The sequence below is a fragment of the Triturus cristatus genome, chromosome 10 (assembly GCF_964204655.1).
Source record: "Triturus cristatus chromosome 10, aTriCri1.1, whole genome shotgun sequence".
Lineage (NCBI taxonomy): Eukaryota > Metazoa > Chordata > Amphibia > Caudata > Salamandridae > Triturus > Triturus cristatus.
This window is the reverse complement of record NC_140593.1, coordinates 488,794,835-488,820,989: the sequence shown is the minus strand read 5'-3', so window position 1 is coordinate 488,820,989 and position 26,155 is coordinate 488,794,835. Positions and strand designations below refer to the sequence as shown.

Below are 26,155 nucleotides of genomic sequence, written 5' to 3'. Positions count from 1 at the left end.
ATACGACAGGGGAGTCTCGGTCTCGGCGCCTCGTGGTTCAACTCGACCTCCGGTCTTCCTCCTCCGCCAGACGGGCCGCTGTCCCTCCAGGGTGGGGTGCCTCGGACCTTGTGAGGATGCGTGGCGTCGCGGCTCCCCCGAGAAGAGAAACAAAGGGTTCTTGGGTCAGTGACCAGTCTACGTTATAACGAGTTTTCGGGAAGGGGAGTGAGGGATCCGTTAGTGCAGTATTTACAAGAACTCTTGGTGAGGGTAGGTGCTCAGGTTGGGGATTACCGGGACGTCCCAAGGATGTCAGGCCCCTGAGGAGTTCCCCCAAGCTTGCTACAATCTGCGCCCCTTAGCTCCCACCCAGCCCGTGAAGCGTTCGCGTACCTGGGAGAGCCACGCTCCTCCAGGAACGTGGCTGGGCGGCTCACGGGGTCGTTGGCCTCCTGGCTTCGTTGTCCCGTCCTCGTCTTCTCCTCCTCGATCTCTCGTGCGATCTTCTCCCTTCCGACCTCTGTTCCGCTCTGCTTCTCCTCCTTCCGATCTCCTCTCGCCGTCTCGTCCTCCGGTGTCTACGCACACCTGTGAGAGGGCAGTCCCAGGTATTTCAGCCCATCCCTCGTCTTCGTCACAGCTAGGGGCCGGGTCAAGAGAAACGCCTTCCCAATTAAAGGAGCGGTGTCCCTTTTCTTCGCTCGGTACTGGGTATAGCGGCCCCTCGGAAGTCCACTCTGGGTGCTGGTGAGAGAAAAGAGGGGAGAAAGTGTCGATCATTGTCTCAGGCCGGGGGAGGGTCCCCGTTCTTCCTCCTGCGCCGTTACAGTCTTTATTGTGAATTTGAACAAGGCTGTGTCTAAACTGTCTCTTTCTTGGGCCTGACCCAACGATAAGGGAATTATGGAATCAAAGGTCATTAACAAGCAAAAATACAGTTTGCTGGTAACAGTGTATCTGTCATTCACTTTTAGCTAGTAATGTGTGCGGTCCAGCCACAACTTTCCAAAAAGCCTAGGGATATAATCTAGTATCAATATTGAATGATAATTCATGTTTATTTTTTGTGCTCTCGTATGAACAGGATCTATAATTTCTGAATTTCATATTGTTGGGCTGGACTATGTATTCAAAGTTGTCTTTCAAACTCCTAATATTTCAGGGGCCCATGAAGTGAAGTAAGGATCGGTGTGTATTTGGAGATGGAGTTGTGATCAGGAGCCTTCTTATGTTTTTTGGTAGTTTTATGAAATATGTACTTTAAATACTTTAGCATAAAAGGCTGAAAGGATCCATATTTGTAGGAGAGGAATGTCTGGGCACCTTTCTCAAAAACTTTGTTTAACTCTTGGGTACTCCTTATAAACAGGCAGTGCTACCTCGGCAGTCTGCCTTATTGATACTAACATCTGCTTGTGGGCTTGACCCTAATTATGAAACTTCCAGAAGGTTCCTGCATTATTGGTTTCTGTTCACCAGTCTTTTTTCGTCACCGCCGCCCTCCAGCAAAAGAACCACTTTACTACCATCCAAGTTGCACAATTGGTTGTGCCCTGAAAAGTTAACGTCCATTTAGATAAAAGTCCTGTTCCGAATTATATTCGAGATGAACGCTAAAGATTATGCGGTTTCGGATGACCGGGCAGAAGACTGCCTCCGTTCCCAATATGTGTTGAACGGGACTCAATATGCTTATTGCCATAGGTTCCTAATGGAACCCTTTGGCCCCATATCTCTTTAAGTCTATGGTTATCAAGCCAACCCTACTTTCTTGGGCATAACTCTGCGTAGATAGATGGTGATTGGACGTCTGCCTGCTCTACTCCTTTTGGATGTGAAAAAGATCTTGAAAAATGCATTTGGAAACCTTTGGTAATAATAGATCGACGTAGAAAAATATGGAAAATAACATACCGTGATTCAACCATGGCTAGTGTGCCACAACTTTGCCCTGAAGAAGTCCTGGGTCTGCTTAAAAGAAATAATAAAAGAGAAGAACGAAACAAGAAGACTGTGTATTAGCAGTGATTTGTTTTTACTGCCACTGGTCCTGTATAATTACGGATCTATTTACTCTTTGCATTGACGGATTGTGGTGCTGAACCATACTTGTGGTGCTTTGTGTTATATCCCCTTCAGTGGGGAGGTGCTACTGGGCAGGGGGCTCTTTTGGTTTATTAGCACACTTTCTTGTCTATTGTTGACACTGTTTAGGGGATTTACGGCACAAGTGCTGCAATTTGTATATGGTCCACTGTCCATTGTCTTAGATTTGCCTTTATGTTTCAGTGGTTCTTGCCTTCACTGATCGGCATCTTTTTGCGAGTCATTTATATTGGCTCATCATAATCACAGAAATGTTTTTCTATTATCTGCTTGTCTAAAGATGTGTAAATAATGTACTCCCCATAAGATTTTGCGTATGTATTGTTGGTAGATGGGTGATTAGAGGCATTACCAGTGATGGCAAGTGAAGAGCAAAACAGGCCCCAACTTCTGTACTTAAGCGTACTCTTTTGACTTGCTCGCTTTGGATTCCCAATGAACCCCTCTCACTTCGGTCCTTTTTATTCCACTGTCCTCAGCTATTTCCCATTTTCCCTCTTTCCATCTTTTGTTGCCATCCATTTTCGGGACTTTGACTTCTATTTTTTCTAATCTGGCTTTTACAGTGGCTGGTCTTTTTACTTCGTGTCAGTGTAGGCATTACTTTCTAAATATTTGTTGCTTTGTGCATCCTTATATTCTAAAAGGTTCTTATGCTCTACTCATTCTGCTGCACACCTCAATTTTTTCCATCATTTGCTTTTCTTTTTTTCCTCTTCCACTTCGATTTTCTCTTGCCTCTTTGCAATCCCTCACTCTGTTTTGTTCCTAGGTTTTTTGGAGGTGTGGACCTTGCTTGTAATCTGAAACTTTTTATCAATTTTACTATTTGTATATTTATCACTTTTATTTTCCTATTTACTAGTGTTAGCCTTTTAATCTGAAAGAGACAATTAGTTATTAATTCCTCACCTTAGAATTATCCCCAGGCGTTAGACTGAATGCGGAGAATTTTATTTTTTTTCCTCAGCATTACCTCTGTGCGTCGATAGGTGGCGTCAGTCGACTCTGCATTCATCGTTGGCGTCGTGGTCATCGGGATGACGTTGCGGTATCTACTTAGACGCCGTCCTCGCGGGCTGTCGTCAGTTCTTTCTTTTTCAACGCCAGCCAGCGCAGATCCGGAGAGATTATTACCTAGAGTCACTTTTTGACTCAGTTTTTGTGACTTTTGTTGATGCCTTTTTTGAGTCGATCGACACCTGGTGCACGGAGAGCTATCACGTCGGACCGGCTTCAAGGCTTGCGACTCTTGTCGCTACTTGATGTTGGTTATGGACCCGCACCTTGTGTGCCTTTAGTGCCTGGAGCGCGACCATGACCCGAAGTCTTAGTCCAATTACCGGGCCATGAACCCGAAGTCTTTGTGGGAGCAGTCCGCTCCATGCCGTTCAAGGTCCTGGTCGAGAGGGAGGTCACAGGAGCGGTCGCGGAGCCACCACTACTGCTCGTCATTGAAGTCTTCATCTTCAGGTAAGTCGAAGAACAAGAAGAAGGCGAAGAAGCATCCTCGCTCTTCGCGTTCTCCCCGTCCGCCGACGCGACACCGCAAGCGGAAGGTAGTTGTCCGGCTCCACGTGCGGAGCCTGTTGGGTCAACTCCAGCCTTCCCTCCCTTTCTGGGAGCCATAGCGACCACTGCTCAGCTTCGAAGCTTTAACGAAGCCTTGCATTCCGTCTTTGGGCAGCCAGACGCTGCCGGCGTGCCCTCAGGCCCCGCGGACTCGGTTGGGGGCTCGAGGCCTTCGATGCCGGCAGCTTCGGCTCCAGCGCCGCAGGGCCCCCAAGGATCCAGGCCTCCGACGCCAGTTGTGTCCCCAGCCGGTGTCGACCCCGGCCTCCCCCTCCATGAGGACGCAGAGCCGACTAGTACTTTTGTACCCCTGTTCTCTCCTGATGTTTCCTACCGCCCTGAGTGGCTACCAGGAGAGGGTGAGGAGGCTTGGGAGGGGTCCGTGGACCCTCTTGCAGACCAGTTGGAGGAACCGGACTGGAGAGAGGAGTTTGATGAGGCCAATGGTCCGGATACCTCCCCAGACCTTGGCATGCTATCTCCCCCTACTGTGGCTACTGAGGAGTGTGCATCTTACGCAGTGGTGTTTTGCATAGGGCAGCTGAGGCCTTAAACCTCGAGCTTCCTACGGTGGCGGTCAGGACTAACCTCCTGACAAGAGGCGCTTCAACCGGCGGTGGCCTCTTCTGAACCCTTGTTGCCGTTCAATGAAGCCCTTACGGACATCCTTTTGGGCACTTAGTCCAAGCCCAACACAGGGGCTCCTGTGGACAGGATGATTGCCCGACGCCACCGTCTGGCCCTGGGCGACCCCATTTTCCTCTCTTCCCATCCAACACCTGATGGCTTGGTAGTCTAAGCCTCAACTTCCAAAGGCGCATTCCCTAACGCACCACCTGATAGGGAATCCAAGAAGCTGGACCACCTCTGGAAGAGGATGTTTTCTTCCTCCAGCTTGGGACTGCAGTCGGTGAACACCGCATGTCTATTGGGCCGTTACTCTCACTCGGTGTGGGACGCGGTTGCGCAGGTGCTGCCACAGTGCCCAGAAGAGGCCTGGACCGTGCTCTCCTGTGCTGTTGCCAGAGGGGGAAACGCAGCGAAGTTCACCATCCGGTGATGGCTGTACACCGCCAACTCACTGGGCAGGACAATTTCCACGTCAGTAGCACTGTGACACTACACCTGGTGAGGTCCACTGGCTTTTCAGGGGATGTCCAAGCAATGCTTTTGGACATGCCCTTTGATGGCCGTCGCCTGTTTGGCGACAAGGCAGACAATGCACTTGAGCGCTTTAAGGATTCTAGGGCTACGGCAAGATCCTTAGGCCTCACTTCCACCTCCCGCCCAGAGCTGTCTGCTTTCCGCCCCTTTTGTGGCTACGGAAGGCATGCCCCGCCACATTCCGCCCAGAGCCACAGGCCTGCGCAAGCTGTCCATGGACATGGATCCCACTGCCGTCCAGCGGGCTGGCCAGCCCACCAGTGCTCCCTCTGCAGCAGCCTCCAAACCCTCCTAGTCCGACCTTACATACCCATCAATCTCCAGTGGGCGGCAGGATTTGCCATCACCTCCCCTCTGGCTCAACATCACGTTGGACAGGTGGGTTTTGCAGATCGTCCGAAGGGGCTACTCCCTCCCCTTCGAGACTACCCCTCCATCCATGCCCCCTCAATTTTATCGCATGTCGGAGGATCACCTGGCCCTTCTCCAACAGGAAGTTACGGCTCTCTTGGCCAAGGGAGCCATTGAGCGCGTTCCTGCCCTATAAGTTGGTTGTGGTTGGTATTACCACTACTTTCTGGTGCCCAAAAAGGACAAGGGCCTACATCCTATTGTGGATCTCAGGGACGTCAACCGCTTCCTCTGGAAGGAGAAGTTCAAGATGTTGACACTGGCTCAGGTCCTGTCTGCTCTCGACCATGGAGACTGGATGGTAGCGTTGGACTTGCAGGACGCTTATTATCACAATTCCCGTCCTGCCGGCCCACCGGCTTTACCTGTGGTTCACGGTAGGCCACGACCATTTTCAGTTTACCATACTCCCCTTTGTCCTTACCAGTGCCCCTCGGGTGTTCACGAAAGTGATGGCGGTGGTTGCAGCTCATCTGCGCAGATCAGGGGTTCCAGATTTCCCCTATCTCGACGACTGGGTGTCGAAGGCGGGCTCGCCCCAGGCTGTCGTCTCCCACCTCCAGACTACAGCCCACCTCCTGCATTCGCTGGGGTTCCCCATCAATGTGCCGAAGTCGCACCTGATTCTCTCTCAGAAGCTCCTTTTTGTCAGAGCGGTTCTGGACACAGTGCAGTTTCGGGCTTATCCTCCCGTGCAGCGAGTCTGGGATATTCAGGCTATGATTCCGATCTTTCAGCCTCTATCCCGGGTTTCGGTCAGATTGACCCTGAGGCTCCTGGGCCCATGGCCTCCTGCATCCTGCTGGTGGACTATGCCAGGTGGCATATGCAGGCTCCGCAGTGGGACTCTAAGTTCCATTGGGCACAGCATCAGGGGAATATTTCCGATTGTATCCAAATCTCGGAGGTCACTGCACGCCAATTGCAGTGGTGGCTAATGAACCGGGATTGGGTCTTCGGCAGATCCCTTCCCTTCTCCAACCTTAGTTCACAATGGTGACAGATGCATCACTGCTGGGGTGGGGCGGCCACTTAGGAGAGGCAGAGATCAGAGGTCTCTGGTGTCCAGCTGAGTACGGGCTCCATATTAACCTTCTGGAGCTCCGGGCGATTTGTCTTGCACTGAAAGCATTCCTTCCCTCTGTCAAGGGAAGAGTGGTGCAAGTGTTCACGGACACCACCACCGCCATGTGGTACTGCAACAAACAGGGCGGGGTGGGGTTGTGGACCCTATGTCAAGAGGCTCTCCGCCTTTTGACATGGATGGAACATTAAGGCATATCCCTGGTGGTTCAACACCTAGCAGGTTCTCTGAACGCCAGGGCGACTACTCCGCTGCAGGTGCATGATTGATCACGAATGGCATCTTCACTCGGAGGTGGTGCAAGGTCTCTTTCAGTAGTGGGGAGAGCCGTGGTTAGATCTATTCACCACCAAAGAGAATGTGCAATGTCAGCAGTTTGGCGCATTGGAATTTCCAAGGCGGCACTCGCTAGGCGATGCTTTTCGTCGTGAGTGGATTTGCAGTCTTCTATACGTCTTTCAGCCTATATCACTTCTACCTAGAGTGCTGAAGAAGATCAAGCGCGACCGGGCCCACGTCATTCTTGTGGCCCAGATTAGGCACAAAGATTCCGGTATCCCGAGCTCCTACACATGGCCATCCATCCTCTGATCAGGCTGCCTCTTCGGGAGGATCTTCTGTCGCAGAAGCAGGGGACGGTCCTCCACCCGAGCCTGTCCAGCCTCCACCTCCTTGCGTGGAGATTGAGCAGGGACAGTTGACCGCTTTCGACCTTCCTTCTGAAGTCTGTAACGTTACCTTGGCAGCCAGGCGTCACTCCACCAAAACGGTATAGGCCTGTAGATGGAACAAGTTTGTGGCATGGTGTGCAGCAAAGGCTGTGGATCCCCTTTCTGCCCCCTTTCAAAGGTTCTCCTCTTCATTCTTTTTTTGGCCGAGCAGGACAGTGGTCTGGGCACTCTCAGAGGCTATCTTTTGGCCATTTCGGCCTTCCTTGGGGTGCGTGACCAGCTTTCTCTCTTAAAGTCCCCTATTGTAAATCACTTCCTTAAGAGCATTACTCACTTGTTTCCTCCAACTCCTTTGGTGATGCCCTAGTGGGACTTGAACCTGGTTCTTACTTATCTTATGTGTGCTCCTTTCGAGCCGCTCCATAACTGTCCTCTCAGACTTTTGACCCTTAAAACTGCCTTTCTGGTTGCCATCATCTCTGCTCACAGGGTGAGTGAGCTCCAAACCCTTTCTTCTAAACCTCCTTTCCTGGCTGTTCGTTCAGGCAAAGTTGTCTTCCACACTAGCCCTTCTTTCCTTCCCAGAGTGGTCATCTCTTTCCATATAGGACAGACCATCACTTTGCCCACCTTCTTTCCGCATCCTTCTAAAGAGGAAGAGAGGCTCCACTGGCTGGATCCAAAACGTGTGCTTTCTTCTATCTGGATCACACAAGACTTTTCTGGGTGGAAGACCAACTCTTTGTTGGCTATGTGGATGCCAAGAAAGGTCGGGCCGTGCAGAAACGAACCATCTCCTGATGGGTTGTTCTTTGCATCAAAATCTGATATTCCTTAGCGAAAAAGGAACCTCCTGTAAGGTTGCGTGCCAATTCTACCAGGGCGACCGCAGCCACTTCTGCTTTGGGATGTGAAGTCCCCCTTCTTGACATCTGAAAGGCAGCTACGTGGGCTTCACTGCACGCGTATACCAAGCACTACTGCCTGGACACCCAAGTCCGGAGAGACGGCTTCTTCAGCTGTTCAGTTCTCCAGGACTTTCTGGTGTGAACTTGGTTCGCAGATCCACAACCGGGGTTGGTATTGCTGTGGTATCTATTCTAAGGTGAGGAATCCAAAACGAATTGTCTCTTTCAGATGAACAAGTTACTTACCTTCGGTAACGATATATCTGTAAGAGACATAGATTTATTATGGATTCATCACCGTCCCACCCATCCTCCCTGTTCTGCGAACTGACTTTTAGGGTAAGGGACTCCCTTTCAGGGCCCTAGTTTTCGTGCACCAGTGGTCAGTGTCTTGCCTGATTCTGTGCTTCTGGCAAGGAATGTCGTCTAAAGAAGTGACGTCAGCGTGCGAGGGCAGCGTCTAAGTAGATACCGCAATGTCATTTCGGCGACCAAACCACAAACGCGAAGTCTACCTACGCCGCCTATTAATGCGCAGAGGTACTGCTGGGACAAAAAAATAATTCTCCGGATCCAGTCTGACGCCTGGGGGTAATTCTGGAGGTGAGGAATCCATAACTAATCTATGTCTCTTACAGATATATAGTTACCGAAGGTATGTAACTTGTTCTTTGTGGTTGTGTTTTCCACCGTTTTGTGTTTTTGTTTTTTTGTGTGATCTTGTCTAAAGACACCTTGTAGCTGTCGGTTGTCAAAACCTATTGTATACAGTATCACTTCTTATAGTGGGCTTTAGTCCGCCCATTGATTATCATTTGACGGCTTCCTTATCAATTATGTTTACTTGCATCTTATTTTAAGGCTGTCCTTCCTCCTATGTTTACCCATTCCCTGAAACCTAGCTCCTTCATCATCTTTTTGATTGTCTGACTTGTATCTTTACACAGCTCACATCAGGGTTCTATTTTTTTCTTTTTCTTTGAGCATTTCATTGGAGTGCGTGTGTTTTCATATTCTCACCATCATGTGCTGCTTCCCAAATCGCATCCCGCCCCACTCTTTCTGTATTGCTCCAGATTCCTTCCACCTGGTCACAATAACAGAAAACCGAAAGAATCTCAGTGAATAGAGGAGTACGCCAGGGCTGTGTTATGGCCCCCACCCTGTTCTCCTTATATGTGAATGGGGTGGTTAGTTTTCTTCAGGAAATTCCATCTGATGCTCCGGCCCTGGCAGGAGATAGGATACCTACACTCCTCTTTGCTGATGATACCTTGTTGATCTCTAAGACACCGGTAGGGTTGCAGAAGCTTTTAGATAGGTACCATCTTTTTTGTTCACTAAGGGTTGACTATTAACACCACAAAGACCAAACTAATGACATTCAACCTCTATAAGCCCTTTAGGCACATCTTCTCCTCGGGTGGAACACCCTTAGAAAGAGTTAGTACCTTTGACTATTTGGGTATTCGGCTCTCCGATACAATGCAATGGAAACCCCATATTAACAAGATGCTTTTGAATCATAGGCGTGTTACTGGGGCATTAGGCAGGGAACATCGTCGCTCATGTAGCAGACCTGTTGCCCCAGCACTCACGATCTATGCAGCAAGGGCAGTAAATTCTGCCCTTTATGGTGCTGAACTTTGGGGGTTTAACAACATGCAAGAGATCTGCAGTTCGGAACATAAGTTCTTAAGAGAGCTTGTGAGCCTCCCCTGTAACGTCCCGCTCAAGCCTCTGATGAGTGATATGGGAAGACGTTCTTTTAAAGACATTGATAGACTAAGGCCATTGCTCTTTTGGGCTCGATTGTTACGAACTCCTGAACTCGCTAGTTATACCACCGCACTCAAGGAGGTAATTGGCCTGGACTGTAACCATAGGGTTAGCTGGCTCCATAATGTCAAGAAACTCGTGCTTACATTGGGACTTAGAAGCTGTTGGAAGGCCAGAACCCGTCCAGTAAGGATGAGCTTAAAAAAGCATACTGGCTTTGGGTTGATGTGCAGGAACTCGCAATCCAAATTTGGGGAGGATGGCAGATGAATTCTACCAGTTTAAACAACATATTTTTCTAGAGCCGTACCTTGATTTTATTCAAATCCCAAGAGATAGGGCACTCTACATACAGTTCAAAGTGGGCTCTCTTCTGGTACGTGAGCTTACTGCAAAATGGAGCCCCCCGCGCCAGACAATCGCGGAAAGCCCTTGTTGCGAGGCACCAAAAGAGTGTGGCTCACCTCAAGTTTGTATGTCCAGCATACTCAAGGCCTAGATTAAAGTGGCTTAAACCAATTTGCAGACAACGGGGCACTACAGCTCACATTAGTGCCCTGTGGATCTTGAAATCAGACCCTAGAGCTCTTTTTGTATGCGGCGTGGCGAAGTATCTTGGCTGTATTTGGCTTATCAGATCTAAATTTTTGCGTAGGGAGGTGTAAAATGAAATTGGAAATGTGATTGTGCCCCCTATGTTGGTTTTTCCCATATTTTTATTCTTTTAAATGACATCAAATAGCTGTATATGAAGTATGTTTTTTTCTTATTCTCTTTTTAATTACATTTATTTATTATAGTCTGTTAAAAAGTATTAAGTATATAACGACATTTCTCCGGGTATTAGTATAAAATTGATAGTTTACTAACAAGATAACCACATTTTTGTAAACTGCTCTCGGATTTATTGTATATAATGGTCTTTTCTTATTACTGTTTTTATGATAATTCTGCTTTTATGATATTTGTCTATCGAAATAAAGCTATTTGAACCTTTGAACCTTCCACCTGGTCCATAAAAGCATAGCAACAGCTACATTTTTTGTAGGTGTTGAAGGTGTCGTTGGCATGACTGAGGGGAAAATTATTTTCTCCTGAAGGCCCATGAATCTCCTACCTGGGCATCTGCAAAGCACTAAAAAGCCATAGCATTTGTTTTAGTCCTAAATGCTGTTGAAACTAAATTGGGGATTAGCTAGCGTTTTCCTTTAAATCGCGACACTTCTTATTCAAGGCTTCAGACAGCTTTTTGAGTACCTACTGCTAATTTTCTGTGTCTGAGCTGGGTCGTGTACAGCAGGCTTTATACATTCTGTTCAGAGTTTGAAAGATAAACATGCCAATTATAAATACTAAAACTATTGAATTCAATGTTTAGTTTTGAAATGCCTTAAGATGTAAGCTCTTGCCTAACTGGGTGCATGTTACTTCTTAAAGCTTAATTACCTCGTTCTGCCCCCGCATCAATGTAACTACCTCAACAGCAAAAACGTTAAGTTATAAATGTAACATCTTAAGATTGAATTGCTTTTTCTTCAGTATTTTCAAATGTATTTTTTCTTTTTTTTTTTTTAACAACGCTTTCACAACCATCATTTTTAAAGCCAATACCATGGCACTTAAACATTATAAAGAGAAAACCTATTGGCTTTGCCAACACTTTTCTAGTCTCTCCTCCCCTAGGTAGCTATCCGTTTTTGGAAATATTTTACAATTGTTGCAGTGTTATTTAAAGTCACTTGCATTATCTTGCTTTGCTTAAGCCAAATATGAATTTATATTTGAGTTCACACAGTATAAAAGAGTTGCACAAGATATTTTGCATTAAAGTTGGAAATATAATACCTCTCCCGATCTGCTTTCAGGTGAACTATTTTGGCCGTCCCTTCTCATAGCATAGCTGTGTACTCTAATCAGAGTATCTGCCTTGCTCTAGCCAGAAACATTTGTCTATGGATTAGGTTAGTAATAACATTGTTCAAAATGTGACTAATTTTCATTACTATCTCGTGCATCCATGTGTAGTTTTCTGAATCAATTTTTACCCAGTTTCCCAGTTCATGAGATGTAAAGTTAATTTCTACAAGTCAATTATTGAACGGTAAAAAAGATTTGTGACCTGTAAATTAAACAAAATACGACCTGGAAATCATATTGCCGACATTCCAATCCAGTCTAAAGGTCTCAGTTGTACAGTGACATTAAAAAATTCACTGAGCAATCCAGTGATGCAACGTTACACATCCCCATAGCCTATAATGACTGAAGGCCATAGCCTTTCGATGATTTACACCAAACCTAAAGAACTCTTCAGCAGTCATTGATATGAGCCTGACAAATTGTATGCTGCAACGCGAGCTGAGAGAAATATGAAGGTGCCTGTCCCATGATAGCCTGTATAAGTCAAATCATTCAAACTGTAAAACTACCTTTATGGCGAGTTGTCTCACTGAAAGTTTGAGGCCGCTTTCATTTGTGTGTTTTTTGATTGATGAATTTACTGATTCGCGCTGCAGCATTAGATGATATATTTTAGTTCATCCCATTTCCTCCCTTTCCTTTCGAAGTCTCACACCTATGCATAATATTGCCAAGCAAGCAGAAGAAAGCACAGTGCCAGTTAGCAATCTTACCGGTCCTCATGAGAATACTGATGTGGAAAATGTCTTGGACTGTACCCTGAAATAGGTATTTTATATCTTTATTCGAGTTGGAAGGTGCTGGAATGTAGCGGTTGAAGAAGTTGATGGGTTTTTGTGAGTGTTCAGTAGAAATGTTTTCTGTAAAGATAACGTGTATGTGCTTTACTTTCACTATCCTTTTTTAGATCTGTCCGAAAACTGCTTTAGGTGTCTTGCCAGCCTCATGTAATTAAGGAAAAAAAAATAAGAAAAATAGTTGCATTCAATGGCCTTGGGTCCGCCCTCCTCATCCACTTGTCGGTTCTGCTATAATTGACAGTCTGCTTCCACCCACCATAGGACACAGCATGTGGCAATCGAGTCAGTTCACGTCAGCCATTGGTTCTCGTGCACTGTGATGGCGGATTTTTACCTGATTACTTTTGCCTAAAAAGTAAATTTTAGTCCCAGAGCTGGCAGGCCAATTCTAAACTTTGTTGGTGTTTTTTTCTTTCTAGTCATTATCTTTGTTGTTATTTTTTAGTTATCCTTGTTTTTAGGTCTCGCGCCTCTTGTAGGGGGTTTCAAAACGGACCTTTTCCTTTTGGCCCACGCTATTGGCCTTTGCGTGCGTCTTTTTATAAAAGACAGCACGCAATTGGCCAAAGGCGGGCGCATTGCTCCGCCCATGGCCTATTGGTGTCTATGATGCGCACCGCTGCCATGTGGTTTCAATTATCGTGCCCAGACACGGGCGCGATAATTGAAACCACATGGCTCGCTGTGGCGCTAGCGAACCACTCGTTTTTATTACACGAGGCAGGCCAGAACTAAAAATCCCTAAACAATGCAGAGGAATGTTACTAGACTGAAAAAAAACAAGCTAATGGTATTTCAAGAATAAGCCGATTAAGAGTGCCTTCTGTTATGATAATATGTGCGTCTTTCGTAGACGCTTCATTTCCCCTGGGTTGCGTTATGTTTTGGGGTGGAGCTTGCTTCTTGGATGCATGTTGCTTTGGGGGGGCATGTTCAATCTGGGGTGCCTGGCAGTCAGGGCGCTTTGAGATCGGGGCGCACATCTACTGCTGGGGTTGGTACAAGAGAGAATCGGGGTGCAGGGAAGGGTCTACAGGCTGTGCAGGGTTCACGGGGCACCGCTCCTGTGGGGATAACACACATTGGACACGGGGGTGAATGCGGACTCATACAGCCTGTACAGCGCTTCGGGGTTCACAGCTCCTGTGGGATCACTCTGTGTTCGGGTGCCGGGTAGCTCATGCAGCCTATATAGGGGTTGAGGTGCAAGGCTCCTGTAGGGACGGTACATTTAGAGATCTGGTGCCTGGAGGTTCAGCAGCCTGCACTGGGGTTCGGGCGAACAGCTCCTGTAGGGAAGGAACCCGCGGGGACCGGGGTGCGCAGCTCTAGCGGATGATAAGGGTGCCCGGTGGCGCACGCAGCCTCTACAGGGCTTCGTAGCGCACACCTTGTATTGGGATAGCACACAAGGAGATCAGGGTCCCTGCAGCACACACAACCTCACAGGGCTTCGTAGCGCACACACCACCTATAGCATTGGCACCCTCTGAGATCGGGGTCCCTGCAGTGCACACAGCCTCTACACTGCTTTGTAGCGCACACACCACCTATAGGAATGGCACCCTCGGAGATCGGGCCCCTGCAGTGCATACAGCCTCTACACGACTTTGTAGCGCACACACCTCCTATAGGGCTGGCACACTAGGAGATCGGGGTCCTTGCAGCGAACACAGCCTCACAGGGCTTCGTAGCGCATACACTACCTATGGGAATGGCACCCTCGGAGATCGGGGTCCTTGCAGCGCATACAGCCTCTACACGACTTTGTAGCGCACACACCTCCTATAGGGCTGGCACACTAGGAGATCGGGGTCCTTGCAGCGAACACAGCCTCACAGGGCTTCGTAGCGCACACACCACCTATAGGAATGGCACCCTCGGAGATTAGGGTCTCTGCAGCGCACACAGCCTCTATAGGGCTGGCAGACTCTGAGATCGGGGTACGCGCGCAGCCTGCGCAGCGTTTTATTTGGAGTTTGTGTAGCCACATCGCAGCATTTTATTTTAAGTTTGTAGCTTGGAAAATGTCAGTTTCACTTTTGCATTTTGCTGCATCTTACGCTCTATATGTACAGGCTGAAAATATAGTTATGGAAACGGAACCCGCAACATGCAACCCATGGCACTTATGTGCTATATATGTTTTTACTTTTTTCAGAGCGCTTCCATTAACACATTTACGTTCTTTTTCATATGTGCCTTTTCACAACTGCTTATCGCATTCACTTTACCAACAAGCAATGCTTTATTTAGGGTGTGTGCTTTTTTATATTGTTATAGAGCTTTTGCTTTACTATGTTTATGTGCCTTTCTGTTCTTAGTTGGTGTCTAATAGTGTTAATTTTGCCCTTAATGATTTGATGTTAGTACCCTGCTACAGTCGTGCAGCAGTATCCGTATGGATTTTGCTAATAGAAAAATGCAATATCATTGCGTCTTCTTGCATGTACAACTACCACTTTGTCTGCCATTTTCACCTTTAGGTGCTGGAACAATGCAATGTGCTGTTCCTGCAACCCCAGGGCTGTATATAGATTTAAGGGTCGTATTCTAAGTCGGGGTGTGTGTATACTAACCACTTGCCAGTGCTCCCTGTGTAGTGGGAACATTTTTCCCCACGGACAGTACTGGGGTGTACAGAGCCCCCATAGCTGTTCATGTTAGCTTCCCGCTTCACAGCTCTATCCATTACGCCACATATTTGTGCTTTGGGAACATTGCCTACTACTATGTTACATGCCTATGCACCCTGTTTTTGCACTTCTATTGCACACAGGGCTACTGTGTTTCTTATGTTCTGTGCAGTATGCATATGATGCAGCGCTTTAGGGGTAGGTGTGGCAGGAGGGGGTCTGAGGACAAAATGAAGAGCATCAAATAAAAAAGCCTTCAAAAGTGTATCTTGCGTAGTGCTGTCTCTCTTGTTCCTTTGTAAGCAACAGGCTAAATACTCTACGCAGTGTACTGCAGACAAATAATAAAACATCCCATTAACTTTACCAACACGCAACGTCAAAGCAACTATTAATTGCAATACTCAAACACTGCGCACTGCTGCTAACTACTCCTCTTGCCACCACACTAGCTACACCATAAATTACACATCACATACTTCGTAACACATACATACCACTACTTACCAGTTAAATACATTTAAACTCTCCACACAAAACCAGTAACAAAAAATGTAATTACAATACCAATAACTCTAACTCTAACTGATGCGAGACCTGTTGCATTGCAAATGCTTGTTGTTAAAACTTTGTCTCTTGGTTACAGTAATTCAAAGTGAATAGTGTTTTTCTTTGTGCAAATAAGAATCATGTTTCCTGTTCTAAGATTCCCAGCCTAAGTATGCCAGTCTGTCAGAAGGCAACAATATGGTTTTATGCTTTTTCTAAATTATATGTTCAGTTTAATTTTTAATTTAAAATGTATGTGTAAGCGTGTAACGGCCACGTTATGTATCAACATGTTTTTTAGCTTTTTTTGTGGCATGTTCTTGCTATATAAAATAAAACAATTTAAACATTGCACATGTTTGCCAAGGCCTGAACTATTGGTGTTTCCATTGCTTGTTTTAAATTGGAAGTATGGGTAGAATAGAATGTTTTCCCATTTCTTTTCTGGGAGTGGGAATTTGTATAATATTTTTTATAAGCACCTGATTTATATTGAAGACCATAAAAGCCAACACACAGTCTACATATATGCATTTAAAATCTGCTTATAGTCTGGTTCTTTTTAAGTATACAAACTGATGCTTTCTTGCTAACACTCTTGTCAGAATTCTTTATAAATTAACTATTGTTAGAAGCATGAGGTGGCTCTTGGTTTGGAACTCGGCTATGACACAACAGTCACACGCAGGAAAAAGTCCAGTCAGACATACTTTTTACAAAAATGTTTTGTCTTTGTTGACAGTGTCTTAATAGTGTAATTCTGCTGGTCAGTTAAAGTAAAGCACTAAAAAGAAAACTAGCAGGGCCTGCACAACACCAAATATTATTTTAGCACCTGCGCTGTAATCTTATGTAAAACCTAATTAATGAATGTTGGTCCCTTGCACATACACTCAGCAGAGTTTCCCTTTTTGAACTTGGTCTGCAAGTTCGCTGACTAATTTTCATGTATCCCACAAGCAATACCAGATAATAGCCAATCCAGAAGGGCAAACCGCTAAACATTGTACTTTTTTGCCCTTGTAGCTATTGTTGGTTGCTATATGAGAGTTAAGTTGGGAGGGCCGGTGTACAATACTGTGCTATGGCCAGTCGCTAATGAAGCCTAGAATATCTCTCTATATCTTTGGGGGGAGGGGGATCTCTTATTTTACCCCAAATCTAAATCAGCAAACATAGGCTTCCGACATGGCAGCAATAATGGAACACGCTACCTCAAAGACTATGATATGATAGACTGTCCTTCCTTGTTGTGTCAGGAAGGCTCAGGGGAGGAGGGCTGGGCTTGAGGAAAATAGCGGAGTTGGTCTAAGCAAGTACTGCAGTGTTTGTGTCCAACCCAAAAACCCACCGCTCTAAACTATACTGGAGATTGCAAAATCAGTACAGAGTAGGGGCATTTGGGAATCACAGGAATCCCTGATAAAGGGGGGCCCTAGTGTTCCTCTGAAGCTCAAATTTAGGAATCCGGATGGACTGTGAAGTTCAAGCCCTTGTAGTGGACGTCTAGTGCACATTCCATGTCCATGACAAGATCATAGGCCCATGCTCTCCATACTGAATATAGGGCTGATGTATAGAGAGGCAGATTAAGAGGGAAGTGCAGCCTCGTCTGCAGGAGTATTACATATGTGTCACTGTATCAGATATGTTCTCTATCTTCTAAATGATGCAGGTTTTACTTTTTTCAGGTTTGGCCCGAGTTGGCTGAACTGTGCAGATCACTATAGCTGTGGGCATGCTTATTCTCATTCCTACAGGGGTGTTTGAATCAACTGGGCATTGGCTCACTTTCCTCTCAGCCTGGTTGTGGTATAAGGAGAGACAGCACCGCATACATGGGCACAGGAGTAGCACAAGTGGAAAAAAGGGGTCCTCCAAAGAAAACAAGATGATAGGCAACATCGGGACAGATTCTCTAATAATCAAATATGGAAATAGGGGACAGGGCACAAGAAGAAGAAGAAACCAGCAGGCAATGGAAATGGAAGGTGTTTGGGAACCATCTGAAAAATAAGAGTGGGGGAGAGGGAGAAGTGGTTTCTAACCAAGTCAAAAAATCTATTTATGTAGAATTCATCATGGAAAAACAAACCTGCAGGACAGCGATGTTCACAAAGAAGAGTTTTTATCAAGTTGCATTTGTCATCCAGTTGGATGCTATTCAAAGTGAAAATCAGAATAAACCTGGCTTAACAGAAGGGTAATCAGTTTGTTTCACCAGTTTTGCTTTTAATTCACATAAGTCTCTTAATACTGGGTAGTCCACCTTCCTGTCTTCCATGCAGGTACATGAACTTCAGTCTTGTCACATGGATCCACTCTTGTTGTGAGCCAAGGTGAAAGCATAAATAGCGTTTCCTACTACTGGCAAATGTTTCTCTCAAATATTGCCAAGCTAGTAAAAGGTATGGCTACGAGGATGTTAGAAATTGAGTCTCTAGTTGGCAAAGGTATGCACCGTGATCAAGTAGGGAACCACAATCCTAGTCAGGGTGAGGTACAACACACCCTAAATTATCTTGTTCTCACCCTCCGGTAGCTTGGCACAGAGCAGTCAGGCTAAGCTTAAGACGCAATGTGTAAAGTATTTGTGCAACCCTTAAACCAGGAACTCGGTGAAAACACCACAAAAAGACTCCACAACTAGTTCGAAAAATAGATTGATTTTATAAATAAAACAAGATCAAAATGCCAAATGTATCCAGTAGTCAAGTCAAGTCAAGTCATGGGTATTTGTATCGCGCACATATCACTCTCGCGAGTCTCATGGCGCTTGCAGTCTGCAGAGAGCAGGATGGAAAGGAACCCACGGCTCTTGTACAAACAGCCAGGTCTTCAATCTTTTACGGAAACAGTTGTGGTCTGGAATGCTGCGAAGTTCAAATGGCATTTTGTTCCAGGATGCAGGAGCCAAAAATGAGAAGGCACGCCCACCCTGTCTAGCAGTGTGGATCTTAAGAGGGGTGAGCAGAGCAGAGTCACTTGAGCGCAGAGCCCTAGATGGTTTATACCATCGAAGTTTTTGCATCCAATATTTAGGACCCTTGTCATACATTTGCTTGTGTGTGAGACACAAGGTCTTAAAAAGGGTGCGTTTTCTCACTGGAAGCCAGTGGAGAGTTTTAAGACAAGGTGCCGACGGTGATCTATAAGGGCGGATGAGGACCAACCTCGCAGCGGTGTTCTGTAGAACTTGAAGTCTATCAAGAAGATTAGATTTGATAGATAACAGTAAAGCGTTGCCGTAGTCCATTCTATTAATTATAAGACCTTGTATTAAGGGTCTACGGGCTTCAACAGGGAGCCATTTAAAGACTTTACGGAGGCTCCGCATAACACCGAAACAGGTGCCAATAGTGTGGTTCACATGTCCCTTCATGGACAGACCGCAGTCCAGGTGGACGCCTAGGTTACGAACCAAATTTTTGTGGGGAGGACATGGGCCAAGTCTGGATGGCCACCAGTCCTGCGACCAGTGGTTGGACGCTTTACCAAAAAGCATAATCTCCGACTTGGTCCCATTTAACTGAAGATGGTTCGATGTCAGTTTGGGAAAAAGGGGGTGGTGATGGACAGAGTTTCTGAATGATGCAGAATACTCTTACCAAGTCAAGAGATCATGGTTTTAATCCATCACCGTTTTTTAGCTCACTGCACCATCCCAGCTCAGAACCTGGCTACATGCAAATTAGTCTGTACCTGTCCCAGTGCATGATGGGAACAGGGCAAACCAAACTACCAAGCCAATTCTTATACTGGGAAGGAAACAAGCTTCCGGGGACCGGTTTCTGGCATCACAGCCTTCGTCGGCCCGGCTTGCCTGAATCCTGATGGTGCAATGAGCAAGGGACTCACGTCTGAGCATACCCTCCCACACAGAGTGTGGATAAACTCGGTTTGGGAAAAAGGGGGTGGTGATGGACAGAGTTTCTGAATGATGCAGAATACTCTTACCAAGTCAAGAGATCATGGTTTTAATCCATCACCGTTTTTTAGCTCACTGCACCATCCCAGCTCAGAACCTGGCTACATGCAAATTAGTCTGTACCTGTCCCAGTGCATGATGGGAACAGGGCAAACCAAACTACCAAGCCAATTCTTATACTGGGAAGGAAACAAGCTTCCGGGGACCGGTTTCTGGCATCACAGCCTTCGTCGGCCCGGCTTGCCTGAATCCTGATGGTGCAATGAGCAAGGGACTCACGTCTGAGCATACCCTCCCACACAGAGTGTGGATAAAATCGGTTTGGGAAAAAGGGGGTGGTGATGGACAGAGTTTCTGAATGATGCAGAATACTCTTACCAAGTCAAGAGATCATGGTTTTAATCCATCACCGTTTTTTAGCTCACTGCACCATCCCAGCTCAGAACCTGGCTACATGCAAATTAGTCTGTACCTGTCCCAGTGCATGATGGGAACAGGGCAAACCAAACTACCAAGCCAATTCTTATACTGGGAAGGAAACAAGCTTCCGGGGACCGGTTTCTGGCATCACAGCCTTCGTCGGCCCGGCTTGCCTGAATCCTGATGGTGCAATGAGCAAGGGACTCACGTCTGAGCATACCCTCCCACACAGAGTGTGGATAAAATCGGTTTGGGAAAAAGGGGGTGGTGATGGACAGAGTTTCTGAATGATGCAGAATACTCTTACCAAGTCAAGAGATCATGGTTTTAATCCATCACCGTTTTTTAGCTCACTGCACCATCCCAGCTCAGAACCTGGCTACATGCAAATTAGTCTGTACCTGTCCCAGTGCATGATGGGAACAGGGCAAACCAAACTACCAAGCCAATTCTTATACTGGGAAGGAAACAAGCTTCCGGGGACCGGTTTCTGGCATCACAGCCTTCGTCGGCCCGGCTTGCCTGAATCCTGATGGTGCAATGAGCAAGGGACTCACGTCTGAGCATACCCTCCCACACTGAGTGTGGATAAAATCGATTTGGGAAAAAGGGGGTGGTGATGGACAGAGTTTCTGAATGATGCAGAATACTCTTACCAAGTCAAGAGATCATGGTTTTAATCCATCACCGTTTTTTAGCTCACTGCACCATCCCAGCTCAGAACCTGGCTACATGCAAATTAGTCTGTACCTGTCCCAGTGCATGATGGGAACAGGGCAAACCAAACTACCAAGCCAATTCTTATACTGGGAAGGAAACAAGCTTCCGGGGACCGGTTTCTGGCATCACAGCCTTCGTCGGCCCGGCTTGCCTGAATCCTGATGGTGCAATGAGCAAGGGACTCACGTCTGAGCATACCCTCCCACACAGAGTGTGGATAAAATCGGTTTGGGAAAAAGGGGGTGGTGATGGACAGAGTTTCTGAATGATGCAGAATACTCTTACCAAGTCAAGAGATCATGGTTTTAATCCATCACCGTTTTTTAGCTCACTGCACCATCCCAGCTCAGAACCTGGCTACATGCAAATTAGTCTGTACCTGTCCCAGTGCATGATGGGAACAGGGCAAACCAAACTACCAAGCCAATTCTTATACTGGGAAGGAAACAAGCTTCCGGGGACCGGTTTCTGGCATCACAGCCTTCGTCGGCCCGGCTTGCCTGAATCCTGATGGTGCAATGAGCAAGGGACTCACGTCTGAGCATACCCTCCCACACTGAGTGTGGATAAAATCGATTTGGGAAAAAGGGGGTGGTGATGGACAGAGTTTCTGAATGATGCAGAATACTCTTACCAAGTCAAGAGATCATGGTTTTAATCCATCACCGTTTTTTAGCTCACTGCACCATCCCAGCTCAGAACCTGGCTACATGCAAATTAGTCTGTACCTGTCCCAGTGCATGATGGGAACAGGGCAAACCAAACTACCAAGCCAATTCTTATACTGGGAAGGAAACAAGCTTCCGGGGACCGGTTTCTGGCATCACAGCCTTCGTCGGCCCGGCTTGCCTGAATCCTGATGGTGCAATGAGCAAGGGACTCACGTCTGAGCATACCCTCCCACACAGAGTGTGGATAAAATCGGTTTGGGAAAAAGGGGGTGGTGATGGACAGAGTTTCTGAATGATGCAGAATACTCTTACCAAGTCAAGAGATCATGGTTTTAATCCATCACCGTTTTTTAGCTCAAAACCATGATCTCTTGACTTGGTAAGAGTATTCTGCATCATTCAGAAACTCTGTCCATCACCACCCCCTTTTTCCCAAATCGATTTTATCCACACTCAGTGTGGGAGGGTATGCTCAGACGTGAGTCCCTTGCTCATTGCACCATCAGGATTCAGGCAAGCCGGGCCGACGAAGGCTGTGATGCCAGAAACCGGTCCCCGGAAGCTTGTTTCCTTCCCAGTATAAGAATTGGCTTGGTAGTTTGGTTTGCCCTGTTCCCATCATGCACTGGGACAGGTACAGACTATGTTGCATGTAGCCAGGTTCTGAGCTGGGATGGTGCAGTGAGCTAAAAAACGGTGATGGATTAAAACCATGATCTCTTGACTTGGTAAGAGTATTCTGCATCATTCAGAAACTCTGTCCATCACCACCCCCTTTTTCCCAAATCGATTTTATCCACACTCAGTGTGGGAGGGTATGCTCAGACGTGAGTCCCTTAATCATTGCACCATCAGGATTCAGGCAAGCCGGGCCGACGAAGGCTGTGATGCCAGAAACCGGTCCCCGGAAGCTTGTTTCCTTCCCAGTATAAGAATTGGCTTGGTAGTTTGGTTTGCCCTGTTCCCATCATGCACTGGGACAGGTACAGACTAATTTGCATGTAGCCAGGTTCTGAGCTGGGATGGTGCAGTGAGCTAAAAAACGGTGATGGATTAAAACCATGATCTCTTGACTTGGTAAGAGTATTCTGCACCATTCAGAAACTCTGTCCATCACCACCCCCTTTTTCCCAAATCGATGGTTCGATGTCATCCATTTGTCCACATGCGTCAAACAGTCCTTAAAACGCTTCTTGGTTTCACTGGGGTCGGGGCCCAGTGTGACCAGAATTTGGGTATCATCTGCGTAGGACAGGACATCGAAACCATAGTTTCGGATCACTGCAGCTAGGGGGGCCATATAGATATTAAAAAGAGTAGGGCTCAAAATAGAGCCCTGAGGCACACCCATAGTTGCAGATCGTTCCCTGGAAGTGATGTTACCCATCTGGACAATAGTTTTGCGGTCCTTCAGGTAGCTAATAAACCATTTCAAGGCCTGCCCTCTGACACCAATCTCCCAAAGACGTGGTTCAAGGATACGATGGGAGATGGTGTCAAAGGCCGCCGACAAGTCAAGCAGCACGAGGATCGCAGACTGGTGTTTGTCCAGAGCTAGTCTGATGTTGTCGGTAACCTCTACCAGGGCGGTCTCAGTGCTGTGAGCTGCTCGGAAACCCGATTGCGAGGGATCCAAGAGTCCATGGCTTTCGAGGTGGCACACCAACTGTTTATTAACCAATGACTCCAATATTTTCCCGAAATAGGGTAAAAGAGAGATTGGCCGATAGTTCAGGAGAGTCTTTGGGTCTGCCGAAGGCTTCTTCAGGATTGGTCTAATTCTGGCAGTCTTCCAGCATAGCGGAAACTCAGATTTAGCCAAGGATTTATTAAATAGATTGACTAGCCCAGGTAGGACTGTAGAGGCCATCATAGGAAAATGTTTTGAAGGGAAAGGGTCCGCGGGAGAGCCAGATTTTATTTTGTTCATGACCATAGAGACGGATTTAAGGTCACACTCCATAAAGTCGGTCAGGAGGTTGCTATGGTCATGTACAGGGCACGGAGATTCAGTATGCCCGTGAGTAGGAGCGGAGGGAAAGGTTTTATGAATCTTCATCACTTTTTCCTCAAAGAATTCTGACAGCAAATCTATCCAATTTTGAGAGACAGACACCGTATGTTCATCAGCAACAGCGGTAAATTCTTTAAAAATGTGATATAGTTCCCTGGAGGAGTTTTCGGCTTTAGTTATCCGGCTTACCAGGTGAGTTTTTTTTGCTTGCTTAATTTCACGCATGTAACTGTGGTGAAGTCTTTGATAACTTTCACGGTCTGTTGGGCGTTTAGTTTTCCGCCACAGTTTTTCTGCGGCGCGACACAGTTTTTTTGAAATGTTTAAATGGTCAGTGTACCAGAAAGAGGTTCGGTTCTTAGACCTAATGATCTGTGTCGGGGCAATGAGGTCTAGTGTATTCAGTATTGCCTTATTTAGCTGCACAGCGTCGTCATTAACACTCGCCTCGGGATTTGGGGAGTAAGAACAGAACTTGTCTTGGAACTGTAGTGCCGTTACTTTACGCCAAGGCCTGCAACATATTTGATTGCTGTCAGGGTGTAATTTCTTTCTTAGGGCAGTGGGAATGGTGAATTCCAACAAGAAGTGGTCGGTCCATAGTAAAGGCTCCGGGGATTTAATAATTAATTCTGGTGCATTAGAAAAGAGGAGGTCAAGCGTATGGCCTGCATGGTGGGTAGGCCCTGCCACCATTTGGACCAGACCCATAGAGTTAGTATTTGAAAATAGTTTGTCCGTCTCCTGATTATGTAACAGTTCCGCATGGTAATTAAAGTCACCAAGGAGAAGGAAGTTGTCGGAGTCTATGACATGTGGGGCAATGGTTTCAACTAGTATGTCCGAGAAGTCCCGTTTCATACCGGGGGGGCGGTAAACCAGGGCTCCTCTCCAAGACCCACTTAAAAGACCTGTAATTTTAAAGATACATATTTCCATGTGATTGCCCGATACATTTTCCAAAGCACTGATTGTTAAAGTGCTTTTGTGGGCAATTAGGAGACCCCCCCCCCCCTTTTCTCTTTCCTATCAACACGAATATTTTTGTAACCAGAGGGGAAGGCTACATGCAGGTCGGGATCGGTGTGTTTATGAAGCCAAGTTTCGGTGATAAAACACACATCCGGGTCGGTTTAGTCCAGTAAATCCCATATCTCCAACGAATGTTTGGAGACCGAGCGGGCGTTAAAATAGATAGCTTTAAGTGCAGGGAGGGGGGCTTCATTTTTCCTCTGCAGCCTAGGACTAGCGAGTGATGATGCGTTGATTAGACTGGATGAGAGCATAATTTCAGGGCATTGGGGTAGGCCATTTTGAAATAAACAAGTGTCGTTTATAGAAAAGATATTTAAGTCTTTAAGTTGAGTACTCGAGTATTGGAGAGACCCCATTGTCATCTCGTTCTACAGCCAGAAGGTCGGGGACGCCTTGGGACAAAGGGGAACGGGCGAATGTCCTAGACTGCAACCAGTAGCGATTATGGTCGCTGGACGCTGACAGGCGCGGACGGGCGCAGACGGGCTTGCCTTCGGCGCGCCGCCGGCGCGCCGCTGCGCGCGTCCGCGCCCTCAGCCCGCTAAAGTAGCAGTGGTGAGGGGAAAACACTAGAATGCACACCTACGTTTCCGGCGAACAACCGGAAGTTGTGGAACCCCTAAGCGACCCTCCGTGCAATCGGCACACGCCGTGACGGACCGGGGTCAGGGGTGAAGATTCTTAAGGCACTGGCGGCAGAAGGTGAGCAATATATTTACATTAGTCACAAAAACAGAATCTAAAATCAATTTTTAAGAACACTAAACCTTTAAAATCGGTGTGGTTTCCGTTGTGCAAAAGAGCGCTAAGTGCAAGGAGGCGTCAGTGTCATTCATACAACAGCAGAAAGATCAGCAGCTGTTACCGTGTAGCACACGCAGAGCTGCGCGCGTCCGCGCCCTCAGCCCGCTAAAGTAGCAGTGGTGAGGGGAAAACACTAGAATGCACACCTACGTTTCCGGCGAACAACCGGAAGTTGTGGAACCCCTAAGCGACCCTCCGTGCAATCGGCACACGCCGTGACGGACCGGGGTCAGGGGTGAAGATTCTTAAGGCACTGGCGGCAGAAGGTGAGCAATTTATTTACATTAGTCACAAAAACAGAATCTAAAATCAATTTTTAAGAACACTATAAAACTTTAAAATCGGTAGAAGTCGAGATATTAATTTTTAGAGACAAAATGCAAGTATAGCGCTTAGAAGCAAATAGCGCTCAAAGAGTTAATTGGTCGCGCTGGACCGGGACAAAGTCAGGAGTTCAGGCCACCCGTATGTAGCGCTGGCCGGCTACAGGACCCACTCAGGGCCTGATGAGCAAAAGTACCTTAATCTTTGTAGCAGCATGAGATGCATCAATGATCCCCAAGCGGTTGAGGTGTTGCACCAAATTTCTCCAAGCAACTGCAGCGAAGCATTTCTTCTGGAGTGTGGCACTTCGGAGTGCATTGCACCAGGTTTCTCCTTGCTGTATAGGGGATGCGTCGATCTTCCCCAAGCAGTGGCTGATGCATCGGTTCCGGCACGGTGGTTTTGAGTGCAATGTGGTGGTTCCAAGTGCGATGCACTCAAATCAACAAAAAACTCCTCCGCAAACTCCTCCGCAAACTCCAGAACGCCGCAGCCAGACTTATCATCGACATCCCAGGACATGACCACATCACCCAACACCTCCGCGACATCCACTGGCTCCCTGTCGAAAGAAGAATAACCTTCAAACTGCTCACACACACCTACCTACAAAGCCCTCCATAACACCGGACCCCAATACCTCGACAAACTAATCTC

At 46.9% G+C, this 26,155-nt stretch overlaps 1 protein-coding gene across 7 annotated transcripts in view; it reads left to right on the top strand.

Moving 5' to 3' along the window:
- Positions 1-26,155, top strand: part of WDR37 (WD repeat domain 37) — a 632,142-nt gene that overhangs the window by 487,707 nt on the left and 118,280 nt on the right. The window lies entirely within an intron of this gene.